The following is a 3,111-nucleotide window of genomic DNA, read 5'->3' on the forward strand; positions in this document are numbered from 1 at the left end:
CCTTCCTTCCGAGGAGTGGCTGGTGGGTTTGAACCGCCAGCCTTCTGGTTAGCAGTCAAGTGCTTTAGCCACTATGCTACCAGAGCTCCTTTTTCAATAATATATCACTGCTATTCATAAGGTTTTCACTGGCCAATTCTTTGAGAAGTGGATGGCCTCTTCCTTCTTCTGAGTCTGCCTTAGTCTGGAAGGTCTGTTGAAACCTGCCCACCATGGGCAGCCCTGCTGGTATATGAAATACTGGCAGCACAGCCTCCAGCCTCACAGCAACATTCAAGCCACCACAGAGCAACAAACTGACAGATGAGTGGTGGCAGGCACCATAAGCTGCTTCAAAAAAACATTCTTATTCTCAAGTCATGATAATCCTGGAAAACTTGTGCTTGAAACAAAGCCTGGGAAGTCTCCAAGAATAAATGATCCTCAATGGGAGAAGTTGAGATGGAATTTCTGGTTCATTTTACATATATGGAGTCAGGGAGCCTTTGTGTTGGTTATGCTGTCATAAAATAACTTGATGATATTTTCATCCCATTATTAGAATTTCTATTAAATCCAATGCAGTTCAAAGAGAGAGTCCTTCAAGGGAGAACTGGAGAGTTTCAGCCAATTTTCCTATCTCTAAATAAGAGTAAAAGGGGATGAAAGTCATGAGGCTGCAAATAAGTCCCAGGATCCTGGTAAATTTACCTCAAGAGTGGAATGGCTAACCCACAAATAAAAGGTAAATTAGATAAGGAGAAAGCAGACGATAAACCCAAGAACTAAAGCTAAGTTTTGTTTTTTAAGATGTCAATTCTTTTATTCAACAAATATTTCAGTGCACCCACTTGTACCAGGTACTGCTGTAAAGGCAGAGACTACAGCAATGAACAAATCAGAGAAACATCACTGCCCTTGTGAAGCTTACACTCTACAGGGAAAGGGAAGATGCAAGTAACAAGCATTGTTGTTGGTGGTTGTCCTGAGTCAGCTCTGCCTCATGGCAGTATGTTGTTGCTGTGTTGTTGTGTGCCGTCAACTCATAGTGACCCTCTAGGACAGAGGAGAACTGACTCATAGGAAGGTTGGGCAATCTACTTCCGTAGTGGTACTGCCTTGGCAGCCCAAGGAGGGGTCGCTATGAGTTGGAGCCGACTCGACAGCACACAACAACAACAACAACAATCTTTGTGGGAGTAGATTGCCAGGTCTTTTCTCTTACAGAGCAGCTGGTGGGTTTGAACTGTTAACCTTTTGGTTAGCAGCCAAGTGTTTTGCCAACCTGCTACTAGGTTCCTTCACGAAAAGTGTAGCACGTCAATATTTAGTAGGGAATCCCAGGAGCTTGAAGGGAATCCTGAAAGCATATGTGTTTGAATCAGGACTTTGAACAGGTTCGTTCTGGTTCTATCCCTTACTGAGAATTTGCATTTCCATCCTGGATATATTGAATCAGAATGTACATTATAACAAAATCTCCAGGTGATTCTTATGTGAAGAAACATCAATGAAGAAAACAAACATCTGTATACATAACAGACGTCTCTACGCTGCAGGGTCCCCAGAGCCCATTGGTGCACAGTTTGGAAACCACAGCAAAAAGAGGTCATTGTACAACATACTTAGGACCTCTCAGAGAAGACAGTAAATTTACATGACTTTGTAAAATGTCTTCCTAAGATCTTTCTAAGGGAAAGAACTTGAACCCAGTTCTTTGGTGTTTAATGTGTACAGTCTTCCTGCCCCTCAACTACCGTATTAAATGTCAATCCATCACCCTAAATGACCCACTTACACACAATTCCAGAAAAGACTGTCAGAGAAGGACTGTAAACAGGGTGGGCACCCCATATGCTCCTGAGCATGGGCTAGCCTGACTATCTTTCTGGACTAACTGACACAGCCCCAGGTGTCCTGTTGGTGAGCAAACATGGTGGAGTCAGTGATCAGGGTACTCAGAGCTGTTTCAGACTTGGCCGAACCTTGAGAGGTCAACCTTTTTAAGTTAAAACAAGAAAAAATAGTATTCAATCATGTTAAGAGAGGTAAATTGGTTTGACTTCTAAGCCCACACTTGCACCTCGGTTACCTAGTGCTGCTATATCAGGAATATCACAGTGGATGGCTTTAACAAACAGAAATGTATTCTGTCACTCTTTGGGAGGCTACAGGTCCAAGTTCGGGATTCCAGCTATAGGGGAAGGCTTTCTCTCTCTGTTGGCTCTGAGGGAAGGTCTTTGTCTCTTTTCAACATCCACGGGCCCAGTGTTCCTTAGGGATCGCCGTGTGTCTTAGCATAAATCTTCCTCTGAGTCCAAGAGGGTCTCAGCACAGGGACCTTGGGTCCAAGGAATGCACTCGACTCCCAGATCTTCTTAGTGCCAGTCAAGTCCCTTTGATCTCTGTCCACTTATTTAATCTCTTTTGCAATTCAATAAAGATTAACCCAAGATGCAACTTAACATTGTAGATTATACCCTGCTTCATTAACATGATGGAGGTTGGGATAATTATCACAGGGTAATTACATCAGATCACAGAATGGAGGACAATTACATGATACTGAGAGCCATGGCCCAGCCAGTTTGACACATATTTGGAGGGCACAACTCAATCCATAACAGCAGCTGTGGAAACATCTGGGTAAACGTTACGTAAACCTCAGTCATGTAGCCTCTTCCAAAGTTATGTGCTTTGTACTGAGTATGAAATATAGGTATTTAATGACTTAAATGACTTCAGAAAGAGGAGAGATGATGGAAACCACCATTTTTACAGTGTAGGAACTAAATATAGAGTCTTCCATTTACCCTGGAAAACTGGTATCTGTTTTCAATACTACTACTACTATTACTATTTGTTGTGGGCTAATGCTGGGAAGAAAGCTAAGCATTCCATTTGACTGAATTCTCACAATTAACCTCTGAGGAGGTACTTTTGTCACACCACTGTGTGAAGAGAAACTGGGCAGATGGGGCGTGGGCCAACTTCTCCATTGTTGTAGAGGCATGAGTCTGTCTGCTTCCCGGGCCCTCATTCTCAACTTCTCTACTGATGGTGCTTTTCCTAGTTCTTGTATATATACTGGTCCCTGAGAGAATGCATTTGGATGAAATGTAAGACTGTGCA

This window comes from Orycteropus afer, unplaced genomic scaffold, assembly GCF_000298275.1.
Source record: "Orycteropus afer afer isolate SDZICR_OR568_19922 unplaced genomic scaffold, OryAfe1.0 scaffold00515, whole genome shotgun sequence".
Lineage (NCBI taxonomy): Eukaryota > Metazoa > Chordata > Mammalia > Tubulidentata > Orycteropodidae > Orycteropus > Orycteropus afer.